Source organism: Aquarana catesbeiana, linkage group LG09 (assembly GCF_042186555.1).
Source record: "Aquarana catesbeiana isolate 2022-GZ linkage group LG09, ASM4218655v1, whole genome shotgun sequence".
NCBI lineage: Eukaryota > Metazoa > Chordata > Amphibia > Anura > Ranidae > Aquarana > Aquarana catesbeiana.
Window position 1 is genome coordinate 35954600 of NC_133332.1, and position 22341 is coordinate 35976940.

The window sequence follows — 22341 nt, forward strand, 5'->3', positions numbered from 1 at the left end:
GAACTTTGGTCTGCAAACAAAGTCAGTTTAAAGCAACCTTGTCCAATAAAATTTTTTTGTTTTGTTTTTATTAACCACTTGCCGCCCGCCATATAGCAAAATGACGGCGGCAAAGTGGTTTCATTATCCTGACCGGATGTCGTATGACATCCAGCAGGATATCAAGCCGATCGTTGTTGCAGGGTGTCAATCTAACACCCCACAACACCAATCTAGGTAAAGAGTCTCTGACGGAGACGCTTTACCATATGATCAGCCGTGTCCAATCACGGCTGATCACAGTGTAAACAGGAAGAGCCGGTGATTGGCTTTTCCTCACCCGCGTCTGTCAGACACAAGTAGAGGAGAGCCGATCGGCTGCTCCTCTTACAGGGGGGGTTTGTGCTGATCGATTATCAGTGCAGCCCCCCGAGGATGCCCACACTGGACCACCGGGGACGCCACTAGTCACCACCAGGTATGCCACCCTAGACCACCAGGGATGCCAATCAGTGCCCACAATCACTGATTGGCAGGCGTTATTGTTTGGCACTGGCATCCATCCATACCATTTATTAGTGTACAGTGCCACCTATCAGCACCCATTTGTGCCGCCTATAGGGCTGGGGAAAAAATCGATTTAAATCTTGAATCGAGTTGAGAGGTCAAATAGATTCAAAATTTAAGCAAATCGATTTTTTCCGACATTTTTTTTTTTCCCCCCACCACGCCGGTCCCGAGGAGCTGCGGGTAGGAGTTTTTAGGCGAGGCCGCGGCTTTGGCCTAGTCAGCGAGACCGGACGCCGTGGACTAGGCCGAAGCCGCGGCCTCGCCTAAAAACTCCTACCCGCAGCCCCCCGGGACCAGTGCGGTGTCTACAAAAAAAAACTTGCTTCAAATCGTGAATCGAGGTTTTTTTTTTTTTAAGAAAATCTCCCAGCCCTAGCCGCCTATCAGTGCCCATCTGTGCCACTCATCAGTGCCGCATATTAAAGCTCATCAGTGCCACCTCATCGGTGCCCGTCAGTGAAGGAGAAAACTTATTTAAAAAGTTTTGTAACAGAAACAAAAAAAACATTTTTGTATCAAAATTTTCTGTCTTTTTTTTTTTTTTTTATTTGTTTAGCAGAAAATAAAAACCCCAGAGGTGATCAAATACCACCAAAAGAAACCTCTATTTGTGGGAACAAAATGATAAAAATTTTGTTTGTGTACAGTGTGGTATGACCGTGCAATTGTCATTCAAAATGCAACAGAGCTGAAAGCTGAAAATTGGTCTGGACAGGAAGGTGTATAAGTGCCCAGTATTGAAGTGGTTAAAATTGTTCCTCTGTTTAACCCCTATTAACCCTTAATTTACTCTAATCAGCCTTATTAAAGTGGGGTTCCACCCAAAAAAAACAAACATACATGAAAAATCCTAAAAAAAAAAACAAAAAAAATTTCGATATTTTTTTTTAAAAAAACTTACCTCTAAATGCCTGTTGCTAGGGGGTCCCTCTAAGTCTGCCCCTTCCAGTGCCTGGGCTGGTGACGTCACTTACCCCTCGGCACAGGAAGGGCTCAGCTCTGCTCCCTCCCTCTTGTCAATCATCTGGGACCCATTACAGGTCCCAGGTGACTGAGCGGCCGATCACGGCGCGCAGCGCCGCTCGCGCATGTGCGGTGAGTGCCAGGCTGTGAAGCCCAGCGCCCACAGTTGCTATGCCAGCGCCGCTGAACGGAGGGGGAGACGAGCTGGGCTTCGATCCCCCCGCATCGCTGCACCCTGGGAGAGGTAAGTGTCCAATTAAAAGTCAGCAGCTGCATGCCCAAAAAAAATTCAAAAAATATGGGGTTTGTGGACTAGTTCTGAAAATACTATTACACCTGCCATATGAGCTCATAAAGAAATTCCGGTCAATGTTACAAAGTTTCATAGAAATTCAGCAGACATATGCAACTGTAGAATATGAAAATATGTTTACCAAATGTATACCAGTGTCATGTATCCTGTATTGGAATGAGCGACGTTCGCTCAAAAATATGTGTATGTATGACTGTTTGTTTGTTTTGTACCCAAAAACCAAATAAAAATTTACCTTTAAAAAAAAAAGTCACCAGCTGCAGTATTTGTAGCTGCTGACTTTTTTTTTTTTACTGGACACCCTGGGTGGAACTCCTCTTTAACTCCTTATTCTCCTTCTCCATTTAATTATTATTTTCCTGCTGATATTTTTTTATTTTTTACTTCTATTTTATAAACTTTTTTTTTGTTTGCTTTGTTCAATTAATATTTTTACACCTTTAACATATATTTACACGTTTCACAAAATGCAAAATTAACAAAAAAAAAAGTATTTCATTTGTAAGGCTTGGTTCACACTGGAACTGGCTGCGGATCACACAGTAATGCTGTGCGCCCCTGTTCTCCTATTCAGGGATGAATCTTTGCCTGAATTCAGCCCTGAAACTAAGCCAAAGTCGCACAGAATTTCTGTGCAGTGCGCTCCGCAGCTTCCCTGGAGATTTGTGAGCTGGCTCCATAGAGAGCTGGTCACATTCTCCTGTTATGCAAATTGTATGCAGGGAAACCCTCATCCAATGTGCATAGGTGTGAATTCAGCCTGAAATAACTTTTCAATGCGTTGTACCATTGCTGACAGCTGAAGTGTAAACAAAGAAGTTGCGGTATGTATCGTAATTGGTACTGGTACTTCAAAAAGACCATAATATAATTTAATAGTGTGTGTATATGTATGTGTATATATATATATATATATATATATATATATATATATATATATATATATATATATATATATATATATATATTAGAGCTGCACGATTCTGGCTAAAATGAGAATCTAGATTTTTTTTTTTTTTTGCTTAGCATAAAGAGCATGATTCTCTCACGATTCTCGCAGTGTAGCATCTTCTTTCACATTATACAAATAAATTGGGCTAACTTTACTGTTTATTTTTTTTTTTTAATTTAATTAAAGTGTATTTAAAAAAAAAAATGCAGTGTGACATAAAATATTGCAACAACCACCATTTTATTCTCTAGGGTCTCTGCTAAAAAAAAAAAAATCATGTTTGGGTGCTCCAAGTAATTTTCTAGCAGAAAATAATCATTAATTGTAAGCAACAAATGTCAGAAAAGGTTTAGCCTTTAAATGGTTAAACTTCCCTCGTCTACATGCCACTTGGCAGGTTGCCTGGATTTTTTTTTTTTCCAGCTGTGAGAACTCTCTGCACTTGCTGGAAAGATCGTGACATGCTGTTTTGAACATCGGGATGGGAAAAAAGATCACAATTTCGATTCTTAAGGATTAGTTGTGCAGCTTTTTTTATATTTCTTTAGCCTGGGTTCACACCTATGCGAATTAGATGTGCAATTTTTTTTTTTTATCCAAAAACATGTGGAAGAATACGTATCGGCCTAAACTGAGGAAAAAATATTTTTTTATATATATTTTTTGGGGATATTTGTTATAGCAAAAAGTAAAAACGAATGCGTTTTTTTTTTTTTTTTTTTCAAAATTGTCACCTTTTTTTGTTTATAGCGCAAAAAATAAAAACCGCAGAGGTGATCAAATACCACCAAAAGAAAGCTCTATTTGTGGGAAAAAAAGGATGTCAATTTTGTTTGGGAGCCACGTCGCACAACTGCGCAGTTGTCAGTTAAAGTGGCACAGTGCCGAATCGCAAAAAGTGCTCTGGTCTTTGGCCAGCCAAATGGTCCGGGGCTTAAGTGGTTAAATTTGATTGAAACAAAGAGTATTATGTCTTATTTTATTGCCATTTTGCTTGATAACCTGTTATGTTCAGGGGTTGTAAAGTTCTTCAGAATCGTGATCTTTTTTCTAAGCAAAAAAATTGTAATTCTCATATTTTATCCGGAATCGTGCAGCTCTAATATGCATGTATTATTTTTTGTAATGGACCTATAAAGCATTGCGCTCACAATCAGCAGATTGTCGGTGTAATGCCACGCTCCTGCAGACTGTCTGTGTATCTGTCTGGCCGTACCCCCGATACAGCTCCAACAGTGCCGTGGTAGTTCATTGAAAACTAATGGCCAACAGCCGCAAATGCTGTCAGACATTGTAGTTTCTGCATTCACAGAATGCTGTGATGATGCTGTCGGGTGGGTGGGCGGAGCTCTACACGGCCACTTTTTTTGTAGATTGTGACAGCTGTCAGAACAGGGGATCGGGGAGGTGCAGGGGCCGGTGCATCTCTTAACATGTTACAAAAGGTGAACATATCCTTAAGTTTTCCAGTGACTGTTGAGAGGAATTGGACCAAATTACAGTGGGGACGGAAAGTATTCAGACCCCCTTAAATTTTTCACTCTTTGTTATATTGCAGCCATTTGCTAAAATCATTTAAGTTCATTTTTTCCTCATTAATGTACACACAGCACCCCATATTGACAGAAAAACACAGAATTGTTGACATTTTTGCAGATATTTAAAAAAAGAAAAACTGAAATATCACATGGTCCTAAGTATTCAGACCCTTTGCTCCGTATTTAGTAGAAGCCCCTTTTGATCTAATACAGCCATGAGTCTTTTTGGGAAAGATGCAACAAGTTTTTCACACCTGGATTTGGGGATCCTCTGCCATTCCTCCTTGCAGATCCTCTCCAGTTCTGTCAGGTTGGATGGTAAACGTTGGTGGACAACCATTTTTAGGTCTCTCCAGAGATGCTCAATTGGGTTTAGGTCAGGGCTCTGGCTGGGCCATTCAACAACAGTCACAGAGTTGTTGTGAAGCCACTCCTTCATTATTTTAGCCGTGTGCTTAAGGTCATTGTCTTGTTGGAAGGTAAACCTTCGGCCCAGTCTGAGGTCCTGAGCACTCTGGAGAAGGTTTTCGTCCAGGATATCCCTGTACTTGGCCACATTCATCTTTCCCTCGATTGCAACCAGTTATCCTGTCCCTGCAGCTGAAAAACACCCCCACAGCATGATGCTGCCACCACCATGCTTCACTGTTGGGACTGTATTGGACAGGTGATGAGTAGTGCCTGGTTTTCTCCACACCTACCGCTTAGAATTAAGGCCAAAAAGTTCTATCTTGGTCTCATCTACTAAATACTGAGCAAAGGGTCTGAATACTTAGGACCATGTGATATTTTCAGTTTTCATTTTTTTTTAATAAATCTGCAAAAATGTCAACAATTCTGTGTTTTTCTGTCAATATGGGGTGCTGTGTATACATTAATGAGGAAAAAAATGAACTCAAATGATTTTAGCAAATAGCTACAATATAACAAAGAGTGAAAAATTTAAAGTGGAGGGCCACCCTAAAAAAAAAAAAAAAAAAAAATTGCATGAAAAATCCTAAAAAACATTTGAAGAAATTTTTTTTTTAAACTTACCTAAACCCTTGTTGCTAGGCAGTCTTCCTAATCTGCCTCTTCCTATTCCGCGGCGTGTTCTGCTCCGTGGTGAGCGGCCCCATTGCCTTCTGGGAACTGTATGTGTTCCCAGAACACCACGGGTCCATTCACAGAGCGCCGCGCCGCTCGCAGTAGGAAACGTAAGGCTCCACTGCCTGTTTCCCTTAGGATGGTGGTGCCGGGACCCGAGAGCCGAGGGATGGGTCAGCCTCGGGCAGCCGACATCGCGGGCACCCAGGACAGGTAAGTACTTATTTAAAGTCAGCAGCTACAGTGTTTGTAGCTGCTGACTTTTGCATTTTTGTTTTCAGGTACGGAATCCCGCTTTAAGGGGGTCTGAATACTTTCCTTCCCCACTGTATATCAGTAGGGGGCTCTACTGGCTTTACGAAAGAAGATTGTTCAGTCAACTGCACAAAAATTGATATCCAAACAGCACCTGCAGCTGGTCAGCTGCTGACACTGATCAGTATTCTGATAGCTCAGTAGGGGGGGATTTCGTACATCAATTGCCGATTGTGTGAATGGAGAAATCTGCTGGGTTTCCTTCCATCAGCCCAAAGGTTAAACAAAATAAAGCCATTGGGGCTCACGTGGCAAGGGCTGGTGGTAAACTAAAAACATTTTTACTGCCCACCTAAAAGCTAACATGCAGCTGAAGAGGATTTTACACATGCTGTGATGCTTTGCTTCATGGCCACAGCAAATTTAACTCAGCTTGCCAAGCCCCCCCCATTGAAATCAATGAAACTGCACCACAACCACAGACCAGCATCGACATCCCATTAAAAATCTCTGCTGACTATAAAATAGCCAAAAAAAAGGCATTCGGGAGGCAGCAAGGTCGCTCCCTGAACACCTGCAAGATGCTCCTCTACCGTTCTCTGAAAAGAGATCTATGAAAAATCACTTTTTAAAAAGTGGTAGAAACTTATGGTATAGCCAGCATAAAGAGGAACTTCAGCCCCCATTATTTTGGCCCTGCCCCTCCTCACCTGCACCACCATATCGAATGTCTTGTGCATGCGCCAATGTGGCAAAGACCTCTCAGGTATTCGAGGACTGACAGAGACCAGTGTCACATCCCCATGCATGCGCATGCAACACTGGTATCTGGAAATTTGGTGCCAGCACATCTGCACAAACACACAGAATCATGCAGCACCCATGCACCAGTCACTAGACTGTAGGGCTAAAACAACTAATCGATTAATCGACAACTAATCGATTATGAAATTAACCGTTTAATCGGCCAGTAACATAATGGGGTTAAAAAAAAACTAAAATGAGCCCTTTATAGTACAAAAAAAGAGCAAATAGCTAGTGTAAATATTACTTTCACAGTTCTACAGTAAAAAAATTAACCCCTTACAGTAGTGATTATCTGCTTTTTTGTACTATAAAGGGCTAATTTTTTTTTTTTAACCCCATTATGTTACTAAACATCTTAGGCCTGGTTCACATCTATGTGTTTCTTTGGTGCTTTTGCAGAAACGGACTACAGTTCATTTACATGGTTTCCTATGGGACAGGTTCACATCCATGCTTTTTTTCAGCCGCTGCGTATTTGGAAAGGTATTCAGACGAAAAATCTTTGTATATTCGCTGAATGAAAGAATGTTTGAAATTTTCACTTGTTTTTAACATTCTGTTTTTAAAACGAATGTAATTTCTGAACAAAAACCACATCCACTGTCGGAAAACTTCTTGGTGAAAGGAATTTTCAATTTCCAAATTTCCCCATCTTTGTGGTTGAAAATGAACGTCGATTTGACCCCACTAACGATGAGAAAATCGAACAAACATTCTTAAAATTACATTTTTTTTTTTAAAGGAAGACATGGTTTGTTCTTTAAATAAAAAAAATTTGATCCCTGAGTCTGATATTTACCAGATTCACCCTTTAATAGTATATATCCTCTAATAGTATATACAGTATATCTCTCCTCTAATAGTATATACACAGTATATCTCCTCTAATAGTATATTCAGTATCTCCTCTAATAGTATATTCAGTATATCTCCTCTAATAGTATATCTCCTCTAATAGTATATACAGTATATCTCTTCTGTCTGTTATTCTCAGAGTGGATTAGATATTTTGCTCCCTAACCATATAGTTGGTTATTTATATTTACCATTGCATATAGATATTTAAGAATAAATAGCATTTTAAAACTTTACATATTAACTAAATTATACACCACATTTTTTTTTTTTTTTAAGGTTATTAACCGATTAATTGAAACAATAATCAGCCAACTAATCGATTATGAAAATAATCGTTAGTTGCAGCCCTACTAGACTGCCTCCTAGGGTGTTCAGAGACCCCCCCTCCATCCACAAAATCTAATTATGGGAGAAGGAAATAGGTGGATATCTTTTTTTTTTTTTTTTTATTGAGTAAAAGTGCACTTTAATGGGCAAGCACCTGCAGGAAAGCTGAATGTCAATATCACGTTAGTCAGTAGTATGTAAAAATCAAATGTCTACATGGCACATTGCAGGCAATGCTACCTGGTAAAACGATAGGGGGGGGGGTAAAACAGACAGTTTTATTACCCCTGGCTGCCCACCTAAATAAGGAGATGCAGCAATTCAGGCTAGCAGATCTCCATGTTGTCCCCTGTCAGAACGGGGATCCACCTTATTTACATAGGCAGATCCCCATTCTGCCTCTCTGTACCGCGATTGCTATCCACACTATTTGTCCGCCGCAATATCGCCGTCCTGCTAAAAATCGCAGATTGCCACCATTACCAGTGAAAACAATAACAAATAAATAAAAGTCTCACCTCTGCATGCCTTCCGTACACAGCTCACCTCTGCATCCCCCCCGTCCACAGCTCACCTCTGCATCCCCCCCGTCCACAGCTCACCTCTGCATCCCTCCCGTCCACAGCTCACCTCTGCTTCCCTCCCGTCCACAGCTCACCTCTGCTTCCCTCCCGTCCACAGCTCACCTCTGCTTCCCTCCCGTCCACAGCTCACCTCTGCTTCCCTCCCGTCCACAGCTCACCTCTGCTTCCCTCCCGTCCACAGCTCACCTCTGCTTCCCTCCCGTCCACAGCTCACCTCTGCTTCCCTCCCGTCCACAGCTCACCTCTGCTTCCCTCCCGTCCACAGCTCACCTCTGCTTCCCTCCCGTCCACAGCTCTTTTAAAATGTGTGAGGCTGCCATGCATTCTTAATGGCACCCCCCATGCATCTAAAAACAGTTTGCAGGTGTGAAAACCGCCGGCAAATCGCATAGTGCAAAAGCATCCTACGATTTCCCTGCCGCTGCATTTTAAAAATGGTAAATAAAACGCAGGCACAGCAGCCAATTCAAACGCGGCTCACAGAGCCTCAATAGTGTGAACTAGGGATGCTGAAATTAATCGTTGCATCGATGCATCGCGATTCGGGTGTCCCCGATGCGGCAACGATGCATAAAAACCCGAAAATCGATGTCCGGTGAGGTCATTAGTAGCCCCGTCCCTCCCGGGAAAGCGCTCGAGCATATTTTTAAAATGTCTTTATTTTAATAAATGTGTTACAATGGATGCTGTGCCCCCGCTGTATGTGCTTTTTAAAAAACAATGTCACTTCATACCGAACTTCGCCGGTATACGATCATGTGACTCCCGGCCCGCCCCGCCCCTCTCCGCTCTCCTCTTCGCTCTCTGCTTCTGTCTCCTGAGTCCTGACGTCAGCGGGGATTTCTCAGTCCCGCCCGCCTCTCTTCTGATACGATAACTATAGTCAGCGGGCGGGACTGAGAATTCCCCGCTGACGTCAGGACTCAGGAGACATGTGAGCGGAGAGGGAAGAGGAGAGCGGAGAGGGGCGGGACGGGACGGCCGGGAGTCACATGATCGTATACCGGCGAAATTTGGTATGAAGTGACATCGTTTTTTAAAAGCACATACAGCGGGGGCACACCATCCATTGTAATATATTTATTAAAAGAAAGTAATTGTGGGGGGTTAGTGATGGCTGCATTTAATGGGCACAGGTGGCTGCATTTGGGCACAGGTGGCTGCGTTTGGCGGGCACAAGTGGCTGCGTTTGGCGGGCACAAGTGGCTGCGTTTGGGCACTGGTGGCTGAGTTTGGCGGGCACAAGTGGCTGAGTTTGGCGGGCACAAGTGGCTGAGTTTGGCGGGCACAAGTGGCTGAGTTTGGCGGGCACAGGTGGCTGAGTTTGGCGGGCACAGGTGGCTGAGTTTGGCGGGCACAGGTGGCTGCGTTTGGCGGGCACAGGTGGCTGAGTTTGGCGGGCACAGGTGGCTGCGTTTGGCGGGCACAGGTGGCTGCGTTTGATGGGGGAGGTTCAGTATTTTTCAGTTTGTTTGCGCCCCCCAAAAAAATTTTGAGCACCAGCCGCCACTGGTCAGCACAGAGACAGTACAGGGAACTTCACAGGGCTGTTTGTCATCTGTGGATTATATCCCTTTTGACCTCCCAGCAGCCATGTGTGTGAATGTCTGTACCCTGTAGTACACCGGATTACTGCACTTTTTAGGGAGTGAGGTTATTTTTAATTCAAAGCGGAGTTCCAGTCAATTTTTTGTTTATTAGAAGTCAGCAGCTACAAAAAAGTGCATCTTCTGACTTTTAATAAAAAGACACTCACCTGTCCCACAATCCAGCGACGTGGCCACCCAAACCCTCCCTTCTCTCCCCCGCCTGTCCACAGCGCTGGCAATACTACTGTGGGCATCCGGCTGTGACAGCTTGCAGCTTCACAGCCAGGTGCGCATGTCTCACTGCACTGTCCTGCATAGCCGGGCAATCTTTTGGGAACTGTGATGTGTCCCAGAAGATTGCAGGGTGTGGGAGCTCGTTGGTAATCGTGATGCATCGCGGAATCAAATCAAATCGAATCGTTGACCAGATAATCGTAATCTAATCGAATCGAATCGTGAGACCAGTGAAGATGCGCACCCCTAGTGTGAACCTGGCCTCAGACATTTTAAGATAGAAACTGATTGTTGCTGTGTATTGCCCTTATAATGCTGGTTGTGAATACATTGTAACAATCCTTGTGACATAATTACAAGTTTGCAAGATTGATAACCGTCATTGTCAACATGACGCTTTAAATGTTCACATGGCTACAGAAAACAAGCTTTTCCTTTTAGTATTTACAATCGCCATTTCCTCATACAACTGTATGTGTTGTTTATGACCCCAGAAGCATTTTTTTTGTTATACATTCTTACTCAGATGGCCCCACAGAACCAAATACATACTTCCTGTCTCCTAGCACCATACTAACAACATCAGACAATGTATTTTAGTTCAAGTATTTATATAATGCCAACACTTTATGCAGCACCTTATACATTGTACAACCACATCAGTCCCTGCTCTCTAGAGGCTTACAATCTAAGCTTGCTATTTTACATACACACATAGGGGTTGATTTACTAAAGACAAATAGACTGTGCACTTTACAAAGTGCAATTGCTCCAGAGCTTAGTAAATGAGCAGACGCTCTGCTGACTTCCATCATCCAATCATGTGCAAGCAAAAATGCTGTTTTTTTTTTTTGTTTTTTTTGTTTTTCCCTTGCATGTGATTGGGTATTCTTTGGAAAGTGAAGCCTTACCTCATTTACTAATCTCTGGAGCAACTGCACTTTGACACCTGCACAGTCTAGTTGCCTTTAGTAAATCAACCCCTAAATGTTTAGTCTCAAGGTCCTCAATACATACAAATTGATTCTTCATAAAACATGGGGTCTGAAATTTGGGCTCAACAAACCACCCTAATCATAGAGGCAAAGAAATATGCCAGAGAAAAGACAGCAATGGCTCTTGCGGCCATCAATCTGTCCAATGAGGAGAGCGACAGTGGCTGGAGGCAGCGCTCATGCACATCGCTGGATCAGATGGGCTCAGGTAAGAAAAAGAGGGGGTCTGGGGGGCAGCTGCAGCACAGAACACGGGAGCAGGGGGTGGGGCCGAGTCCTGCTGTCTGTGTCAATGGACGCAGCAGCGGGACTCGGGAGCGAGCCTGCTTGGGTGCCTCCAGGGAAAGCGGCTTTCCATGGGGGCAGAAGAGGCAGAGCCTGGAGCGCCAGAGGGGGACCCCAAAAGAGGAGCATCAGGGCTGCTCTGTGCAAAACCATTACACAGAGCAAGTAAGCATAACATGTTAAAAAAAATAAAATGTTTACATCCATTTTAAAGAAAGATGCACAGCGGTCTTTCAAACACTATTTTTTGGGAAAAAATACACTTTTTTGAATTAAAAAAAGAAAACACTAAAATTATATATTGTATATTTTGAAAGAGGATGTTACGCTGAGTAAATAGATACCAAACATGTAATGGAAAATTGCGCACACTTGTGGAATGGCGACAAACAACGGTATTTAAAAATCTCCATAGGCGACGCTTTAAAAATTTTTAACAGTTACCAGTTTAGAGTTAGAGGAGGTCTAGTGCTAGAATTATTGCTCACACTCTTACGACTGCGGCGATACCTCAATTGTGTGGTTTACATTTACGCGCGCGACTTACGTACGCATTTTCTTTGCTGTGCGAGCACGCGGGGACTGGGCGCTGTAAACATTTTATTCTCTTTATTTTATAAATTTTTTTTTTAACACTGTCCCTTTAAAAAAAATCTGATCACTTTTATTGATGTCACAAGGAATGTAAGCATCCCTTTTGACAGTAATAGGTGGTGACAGGTACTCTTTATAGAGGCATCAGGGGTCTAAAATCCCTCTTTTGCACTTCAAAGTGTTCAGATCGCCAAAATCTGCGATTCTGAATACTGTCATTTTTTTTTTTAAATGGGCGCCATTGGCAGCTGAGTAAACCAGAAGTGACTTGTGACGTCGCTTACGGAATTTTACTATTGAGACACGATCAAAGCCAAATCCAGCTTTGTTTGGGTCACAGCCTAGCCTGCGGATGCGCCGGGTCGTGGATCATGTCTCCCGGTGGGACAGGAGATTCGTGAAGAGTGACGGGAGGGGGGGGGGACGTCCCCTCCCGCTGCCTGGGATAATGGCTGAGCTGAAACGGCCGTTGTCACCAGATAGCCGAATGCCTGCTCTGAAAAAATAGTACCAGGGTATAGTCTGCAGCTGTAAGCTATACCCTGATACATCCACTTCCTCCTAATGATGTACCGGTACGGCGGTTAGCATGAAGTGGTTAATTGGCACACAGAGTTATTGCCTAGAAGGAAGGTAAGAGGAAGTTGATTTTTCATAATGCATGCAATACTCCAGTGTCAATTCATTGCTACAGTCCATATACCTGGTAAATTAAGAGAATAATACATGTGAGGTAAATTCAGCTGCTCTTTGTATAGTAATGCTTTTAGTTATCTGAAAATCCATTTTTAGTCATAAAGCAATGTGGTAAAATAATGTAATTTCTACATCCTTTAGCTATTGTGAACATAGCTGAGATCCTGAGATGTATCAAAAAAAGATAGAAAGTACTCCTGCGCTATTGTGAAATGGGGGGGGAGGAAAGACAGAGTATATGTAAAATAAGGAAAAGCAGCCTACACCGGGTAGGGTACAGCCTGCCCCTGGCTACAGTAGAAGTGGGAAAATTGTGGTGCTGCGCTAATCCTTTACATAAAGTGAGGAATGACTCTGTGTGTGATAACACAGTGATGGTGGGTGTCTCTATAGTGTGCACGTATTAAATTAAAACATTACTGCCTAAGTGTGGCTCTGTAACACCAAACATGATAATATAACTTCTAACAAAATTATGGCTATATACCTGTCATTAAGGTAAACAAACAAATATATAAAAAGTGACTGGTGCTCACAGACAAATCCTTATACACCCAACTATATATAAATAAAATAAAAATGGCAACCAACTCTAAAATTACTGGTCGCTGACCAGACTAGTGTACATCTGGTGTAACTCAACACACAACCAGGTGTATATATACAACGTGAGTAGTGCTCATAGTGCATAACATAAAGTGACAGTATCGGTTAAACTGAATGATAAAAAGTTCATCAATATACATGCAGAGCAAATATAAAATGACAGTGCTCCACTTGGAAATAATCATCTATTCAAAGTCCACAGAATGTATATGTAAGTGATCCGTTTAGTGCCAAACGTGACAATGGTGGTTATTCTTCATGCAACACAGCACGCATTGGTGGGCAGTGGCCCCTTACCTGGAGGTAATGGGGTACTCGCTTTTAGGCATGACAACCTTTCATTGTAAGAACCATGGAATCAACCAACAGTGGGGGATGGTAGTGATGCAATCCTATCCTCGTTTATCTCCTCTGCGGGCGTATATTCCTTCAAGTAGTGTCCCGGAGTCACCCAGATAAACCAGAAAAGGAAGATCCCATAATGGTGTAATATTGTATGGCAAATGTGCAAATCTTTATTAAAATTCTCATGTACTCACATTAAAAACGACAGTGGTGGGCGGAGATCCGACAAGCAGTGAGCTCGTAATGCAAAAACAAACATTGAGTGCCTGTCCGGTCCCAAGATGGACACCATCGCATTGTATTCCAATGAAAAATACAAAAAATAAGAAGCCTTTTTTTTTCCCCCTTGTGGAACATGTAATAAATCAGAATCCCTGATGAAGTCACGTGACCGTGACGCCACATGTAGGGACGGAAAGGCACCTGTATTGACGCTGGCAGGCGAGCTCGCCGCTCATGGAGTTCTGTGCATTATCCTATGATTATATGTGAGTATCAGCTTTAATTTAGTCAACTAAAACATACTCGAGTATAAGCCAACCAGAATATAAGCCGAGGCACCTAATTTTACCACAAAAAACTGGGAAAACGTATTGACTCGAGTATAAGCCTAGGGTGAGAAATGCGCAGCTACTGTAAGTGGAAAAGAGGGTCAACAATGCCCATTTGCAGCCTCACTGTGCCCATTTGGCAGCCATAGGTCCCCCGAACCTCAAACTCAGTAGTTAAGGGTTCCTAGATGCCTCCTAGCTGCAGCCAAAATTTGGGGTCTCTGGACCCAAAGGGTCCCAAAATGACATTGCTGCAGATGGACACAGTTGACCGAATTTGGGGCCCCGTATCTCGGGGCCACTTGGTGCTAGGAACCCCAAATTTGGTGTGCAAACCCAGTGGAACTGGCACTACATATCCAGAGCTGGGGTTCTTAGCACCAAGTGGCCCCAAGATACGGGGCCCCAAAGTCGGTTCGGAAAATGTCAAGCACTTTTCTGCAGCAGAGAATGACATTTTCCAAACCAAATTTGGGGCCCCGTATCTCAGGGCCACTTGGTGCTAGGAACCCCAGCTTTGGATATGTTGTAGTCCTAATTCCACTGGGTTTGCACACCAGATTTGGGGTTCCTAGCACTAAGTGGCCCCAAGATACGGGGCCCCAAAGTCGGTTCAGAAAATGTCATTCTCTGCTGCAGAAAAGTGCTTGACTCGAGTATAAGCCGAGGGGGGCACTTTCAGCACAAAAAAAATGTGCTGAAAAACTCAGCTTATACTCGAGTATATACAGTAACTAATGCATTACAATTTAATTACACCCATTAGATTTTAGAGATTTAGTCAACTAAAATGTACTGGAGATTTAGTCGACTAAATACGACTAAAACTAAAACAATTGAAGAAGACTAAAATGGGACCAAAACTAAAATGCTATTTTAGTTCTAAGACTAAAACTAAATTAAAATTTGCTGCCACAATTAACACTGGTTAGTACCCTCATTGTTATCAATAAAAGCTCCATTTATTAAAAACACTACACAATCCGGACCCCCCTCTCTTTTCTGATATCTCCCTTGCATCCACTGAGAGACAGACATTTCTAGATCTCCAGTGGCCCAGCACTATGGTAGAAGTGAATCTTTCAGATTTGTATACACACGCGGTTACCTCATTACCACAAGGTAAGAGGTCATTGTTACCAGTGTGTGTTTTGCACGAAGAGGAGTTTACTATTCCTTGGCACCTTGTGTTTGCACCTTGACGTCCTTTGCACACAGAAGAAAAGACTGTATTGCTGTTTTGCACTAACTTATTTGCACTCTGCACTGAGAGACTGTTTGCTGGTTTTTGCACAGTTCATTTTGCACATTTATATTTGCACTCATCGTATTTACAGAAGAAATATTGTAGTGTTTCAGCATCATTTATTTTGCACTTTTCACTCTGAAATCAGTCCCTTTACAACCCACTGTGGATATTGTTTACATTATTGATCTATTTTTGTTCATTTATTTATTCATATGCACTGCTACCTTTTTAGCAGTACACTTTTTTTTTTTTTTTCTACTGAAGAATTATTGTTGTGTTTTCACATGATCTATTTTGCACTTTGTTACTAGTCACTTTACAACACACTGTGGTTATTAGTTACACTGTTGATTTATTTGTACTGCTACCTTTAGCAGTATTCTTTAAAAGAGAACCAAGTAATTGGAGAAACAGTGCAGCACCAACCCCTATTTGTTTTAATTAATCAGATCCAATGTCTCTTGTATCCACAGACAGCAAGGTCCTTCAGTATTATTTCACAGCCTTAAAAAAGAGTGGGGAACCCCTTCATTGGTACTCCATTGTAGTAGTAATGGACGGCCTACACATTGCTCGGTATAACAGTGACACCCACAAGGCTGACAGCCGATATGTTTGGATGAAGAACCCCTGGGAGCCACAGATGTGGGAGAAGAACGTCACCCAGCTGGCCAACAAATATGAACGCACACACCACAGCACACTGCCAGGCATTGAGAGAATGTTCAACTAGTCTGTCGGTAAGGAAATGGCGTGAAGGATACAGATTCATAATCAGCCATTTCTGTTTTTAGGATCCTAATATCCTCAATTTTGGTTTACATACAAATGTTCATTTTGAACCAGGTTTCAAATGCAAAAAACAGCAGAATGAAATGTGCACGGGTTTGTTGTAAACACTGTTTTTCCTGACAGGAGAAAATAATCGTTATAAACCAGGGTGTTTTTTTTTTTTTTAAATCACTAGTAAAAAGGCTTGATTTAAACCATAATTTTTAAAGAGCAACTGTCATCTCTGACCCGCTGTTTGCTCCTCCTCTGACCCGCTGTTTGCTCCTCCTCTGACCCGCTGTTGGCTCCTCCTCTGACCCGCTGTTGGCTCCTCCTCTGACCCGCTGTTGGCTCCTCCTCTGACCCGCTGTTGGCTCCTCCTCTGACCCGCTGTTTGCTCCTCCTCTGACCCGCTGTTTGCTCCTCCTCTGACCCGCTGTTTGCTCCTCCTCTGACCCGCTGTTGACTCCCCGACAGTCTCATTCATTTTAATGGGACGGCTGGTGATGCGGCAGTGACACAACAAGGTGAGGGAGGTGGCGGTAGCAGGTGAGTGGATGCCTGCTAACAGGCGCTGCCATGATGGATCTGAAATGACAGGTACTCCTTTTTTTTTTTTTTTTTTTTTAACAACAAGGTTGGTCTTTATTGAGAAGACATAGTAAAACAATAAGCAGTCATACATTGGTTGTGCACAAAAATTCCAGATATAGTCAATCAAAAGACACAAAGAATAAAATGAAAAAATAGAAAAATAAAAAGAAAATGTCTAGGGAGTTACAGCCAACTTTCCATGTACTTATATTACAGAGCAGTAATGTAAAACAATACCCCCCACCCGAATGATGAAGGAAAAGGGAAAGGAACAACCACCCCAGCATCTCTTCACCTGGGGATACCACCCTAAACCTACTTCAGTAAAGAATTAGAATTGTTCAATCCAGGGTAACCAGACAGGTACTCTTTAAATGTAAGGACTTATTCTTGCTGGTAGTTAGAATCTTTAATATTTTCAAACAAAATGAAGGTTTCCTGTTTAGAATAATAAGCTGTCAGGTTAGTAAAACAGTGGAACCGATTCAATCATACAGTTTGTAGTGTACATAGACAATGAAACAATGGGATAAAGGAATATTCCTGAACTTTGTTTTATCTCATGGTTACTGTGAAATTGTTTGAATGCATCAATGCAGTGCATGTTATCTTAGCGTGCAGAGTTTGGATTTATTGAATGAGTTTACCAAAAATGTAAATATTGCAGAATATACAGCCTCATGCTACATAACGAAGCTCCATTTCATGCTGAATAAACTAAATTATTAATGTATCTTAAATAGAAAACTATCTTTAGATAGATTTTTACTCCAAAAGCATTTTATTAAAATAAATTTGATAAAATTTAAAAAAAAATCGATTTTAAATAAAAAAAAAAAACAGATTTAAGTTAAAAAAAAATCAGATTTTTTTTTTTTTTTAATTGATTTTTATCCACCCTGTTATAAACTCACCTAAGCTACATTTTTTTTCAAACCAGTTTAGGCGCGTTTAGCAGCATTTGGATTTTAAGAGTTTATTTATTTCATTGGCCAGAATTTTAATTTATTCTTGCCATTGAAATGAGTAAATGCCGAAGTGCTAAACGCACCTAGTGTTTAGGCGCGTTTATGCACGTTTAGTGTTTTTTATGCCCAAAGGCTCCTTTCCTGAATGCAATTGTTCTTCGTTCAGGAAAGGAGCTTTGACTGCCTCTAAACTCTAGTAAAAGCCTATTGCCCTGTACACACGATAGGATTTTCCGACAACAAAATCCATGTTTTTTTTCCGACGGATGTTGGCTCAAACTTGTCTTGCCTACACACGGTCATGCGGTGACGTACGACGAGCCGAGAAAAATGAAGTTCAATAGCCAGTGCTGCTCTTCTGCTTGATTCCGAGCATGCGTGGCCCTTTATGCGTCGGAATTGTTTCCGACAACGGATTTTGTTGACGGAAAATTTGAGAACAAGCTCTAAAATTTTGTGTGACGGAAATTCCTATGGAAAATGTGTGATGGAGCCTACACACGGTCGGAATTTCTGACAACAAGGTCCTATTACATTTTCCGTAGGAAAATCCTATCGTGTGTACAGGGCATTAGTGTGCATGGACACATAGGGGTTGATTTACTAAAGGCAAATAGACTGTGCACTTTGCAAAGTGCAGTTGTAATCTGCAAGAGCAGTTGCTCCAGAAATTAGTAAATGAGCAAAAGCTCTGCTGACTTCCATCATCCAATCACGTGCAAGCAAAAATGCAGTCTTTTCTTATTTTCCTTGCACATGATTGGGAACTATTTGCAAAGCGAAGCTTTACCTCATTTGCTAAGCTTTTTCGTCTCAGTATATTTGCCTTTAAGTGTTTGTTAACCCCATAAAAAAAAAATAGAGACCCTGGTCCCTTTATAGCAGATTAAAGAGCACAGTGCTTGTGTAATCTGCCCCCCTCTAGAAGGTAAAAAACCTGGCTGAACCTGCCACTTCCTGTATCCCCCTCTCTGCGCTGACCACGATAATCAGGGCCGCTGAGCCCTGACCACTGTGGTCAGTGTACGTCCCTCCATCATCTGCAGCCCTGCTCTGCTCTCCCTCTCACCCCCTCCTCCCCGCCTGTCAGCTCCGTTTTCTGTGTCTGTCTGACTGATCACATGTGCAGTATCATGGCAGTTGAAGATTAGAGGCCAAGATGGCAGCTTCCTTGGCTGAAAACGATAGGAGGGTTTACTTCCACTTTAAAATTACGTCTATGTGATGGCCAGGTTTGCATGCCTGAGGATGCACAGGTGCTCCATTCCATTCATGGCAATTGGGACACAGCTGCTGCTCCCAATTTCACACCCTTTCAATAGACATCAGTGGGACTGCCTTCACATGGATGCTCCCATGGGTAAGCATGGCTTCAGCAAGCTTAAAGTGATTGTAAAGTCTTGTGTTTCCCTATAAAAATAACAAACACGTTATACTTACTTGCTCTGTTGCAGTGGATTTGCACAGAGCAGCCCAGATCCTCCTTCTCGGGTCCCTCTTCGGCACTCCTGGCCCCTCCCTCTTATTTAGTGCCCCCACAGCAAGCAGCTTGTTATGGGGGCACCCGAGCTGAGTCAAAGGTCCTTGTGTCCATTCAGACACAGAGCCCTGGCCCTGCCCCCTCCCTCCCCTGATTGGCTAGCTGACTTTGATTGACAGCACCGAGAGCCAGTGACGCTGCTTCTGTGTCCCAGCCAATCAGGAAGGAGGATCTGGATGGCTAAGATGCTCATAGACATCGCTGGATAGAGAGGGACCTCAGATAAATGTTAGGGGGGCTGAGGGAAGCTGCTGCACACAGAAGGCTTTTTATCTTAAAAAAACCCTCAAGGTTTTTCACTTTAATGCATTCTATGCATTAAGGTGAAAAACCTCCTGTGCTGCAGCTCCCCCCTTTTACTTACCTGAGCCTGATCTTTCCAGTGACAGCGACGAACACACCAGCTCCAGTTGGTGTCTAGGGTCCTCATTGGATTGATTGATGGCCCCGCAGCCAATGGCTCCTGCTGCTGAGTCCTGCTGTCTGCGTCATTGGACGCATCAGCAGGACACGGGAGGGCACCTGCATGAATGCCTCCAGGGAAAGTACTTCTCTATGGGGGCACTCGAGGTGGGGAGGAGGCAGGTTGCGCCGCAGGGGGACCCCAGAAGAGGAGGATCGGGGGCCATTGCAAAACCCTTGCACAGAGGAGGTAAGTATGACATGTTTGTTATTAAAAAAAAAAAAACACAAAGCTTTACAACCCCTTTAAGTACACCCATGTGAATAAGGCCTTACAGTTGTGTACGTGGAAGTAGTAGTAAATTATTTTTGTCTTCTCTAAGCTCAGAAAAAAACTCAAATGAACCATTTAAAAAGTCCTTCCTTTGTTTTATATGTAATCATGGCGATGAAATGGTCGAGCTAGGCACAGCAGTTCAATTACTTTTGGCAGCAAGACACTGCAGATGTATCTTTATGCCATATGTATTTGTTAATCAATAATGAGAGAGATGGGGAAGCTGCCATTGCTGAACTTTCCTTCCGAAAAACACTTGTTGATGGGTTGACATGCAGAACCTCTGGCCCCAATACTTGATTCAAAACAAAGATTCAGAGGAAGACTTCTGACTTATCTTTGCCTTTTTACTTATTTAAGGCCAGTGACTCAAAGTCAGCCTACCATTCAGGCAACAAGCATTTTTATAAGGGGGTCAGCAGTGACACCCCCGTATTTCCCTCAAGACCAGTATATTTTAAACATAGATTTGACTTAAAGCCCAACTCTGTTTCCCTCATACCTCTCCCCTTCCTCCCTGAAGTCCCTATCCCTTCTACTTTATAAACAATTCTGTTATACATACCTTTTTTCTTTTGCAGTCTTCTGATCTAATGTCTTGAGCCCTTCCTATTTCCTTGGCCGCGGGGGTGGATAGGCCTTACTCCTGGACAGTGCTGCACTTACGCAATTGCAAGACTTTATTCTCCTCTCTGATCTGAGTGGAACAGTTAAGCATATGTAACTTGACTAAAAAGTAAAGCCTATAGCTTTTTAAGCTAGTACCCTCTACAGCCTTCTGAAAAAAATGCTAGGTTTGAGCACATGTGCACATTCCTCTCCCATCCCAAAATATTGTAACTGTGGGTCCCTTGCAGATACTCTATGTTGCCTGTCAGCCACCTCCCCAATCGTATATGCCCCTGTCCTGGCCCTGGATGTGGATGAATATATTGGGACCAGTGCTTATTGCACCACCTGCAGGAGTAGGATGCTGGGTATAACAAAAACAAGCCTTCTTCCAATGTAAGGCGGACCACCAGATGGCCCTTAGCACCATAAAGGGCCAAGTTTCTGCCTTGTATTTGCTCCTTCAATATCCCATGGCCTCTCTTCCCTTGGCCTGTACATTTTTATTGTCCATACCTTTTATTCAAGGTGTTACTAGAGTTGTCTCCCAGACCAGCCCCCCCTGTGACATCCAGACCAGCCCCCCCCCCGTGACATCCAGATTATATGGTCCCTCTCCCTGTGGCACCCAGACTATATGGTCCCTCTCCCTATGGCACCCAGACTATATGGTCCCCCCCGTGACATCCAGACCCCCCCTGTGACATCCAGACCCCCCCCTGTGACATCCAGACCAGCCCCCCTGTGACATCCAGACCAGCCCCCCCCCTGTGACATCCAGACCAGCCCCCCCCTGTGACATCTAGACCAGTCCCCCCCTGTGACATCCAGACCAGCCCCCCCCTGTGACATCCAGACCAGCCCCCCCCCTGTTTCATCCAGACCAGCCCCCCCCTGTGACATCCAGACCAGCCCCCCCCTGTGACATCCAGACCAGCCCCCCCCTGTGACATCCAGACCAGCCCCCCCTCTGTGACATCCAGACCAGCCCCCCCTGTGACATCCAGACCAGCCCCCCCCCGTGACATCCAGACCAGCCCCCCCTGTGACATCCAGACCAGCCCCCCCCCTGTGACATCCAGACCAGCCCCCCCTGTGACATCCAGACCAGCCCCCCCTGTGACATCCAGACCAGCCCCCCCCCTGTGACATCCAGACCAGCCCCCCCCTGTGACATCCAGACCAGCCCCCCCCCCTGTGACATCCAGACCAGCCCCCCCCCTGTGACATCCAGACCAGCCCCCCCCCTGTGACATCCAGACCAGCCCCCCCGTGACATCCAGACCGCCCCCCCTGTGACATCCAGACCAGCCCCCCTGTGACATCCATCGAGCGGAGCCGCATGAGGAGAAGCCAGCACATAACGCACCCCAGCACATTTCCAGGCAGGAACTCCAGGAGCGGCCGGCGGTGTTCTGGCAAAAAGTGACTGTCCCCCCATCTGAGCGCTTCGTACTGCGCAGGCCTTGATAGACACCGGTGCCGTGTGTTCACTGGAGAGGGGAGGGGCCGATCCGTGCAGCTAAAGAAGCCGATTCATTGGCTGCACGGATCGAGCCCCCTTCCTCTCTTCACTGAACACTAGGGGGAAGATCTAGTGGCGGCGCCGGCGGCCATTTTGCTGGAGCCAGCTGCTAGAGATTTAAAAATCAAACATTCCCGATTTTCCCGAAAATCCAGATTCGGGACAGCCTCCGATCAGGATGAGGGTCCCAAAATCGGGATTGTCCTGGGAAAACCGGGA

General features: G+C 43.8%; 1 pseudogene; it reads left to right on the forward strand.

The window, feature by feature from the left end:
- The window catches only part of LOC141107504 (major histocompatibility complex class I-related gene protein-like), a 34233-nt pseudogene that overhangs the window by 4678 nt on the left and 7214 nt on the right, over positions 1-22341 (forward strand).